This window comes from Eimeria tenella, genomic scaffold, assembly GCF_000499545.2.
Source record: "Eimeria tenella Houghton genomic scaffold, Eth_scaff2474, whole genome shotgun sequence".
NCBI lineage: Eukaryota > Apicomplexa > Conoidasida > Eucoccidiorida > Eimeriidae > Eimeria > Eimeria tenella.
The window spans coordinates 738-990 of NW_013542339.1; positions in this window are offsets into that span (position 1 = coordinate 738).

Genomic DNA, 253 nt, shown 5'->3' on the forward strand with positions numbered 1-253 from the left:
CTTGGCGGCAGCAGGGAGTCCCGGAGCTGCGGGGCCCCTGCTGCTGCTGCTGCAGCTGCTGCTGCTTCTGCCGCGCATGCTCTTGTGGACGTGGGCGTCGCCCAGCAGCAACCTGCCACTTGTGATTTGCTGCTTCAAATAATTGAAAGCTTCTTCAACTTCGTCTGTGAAGAAAACCTTTTCCACTTCGGCAGAGTCCACGAGCCCGCAAGACACCAAGTACTCGAAGTTTATCACCCGCTGCGCACAAACC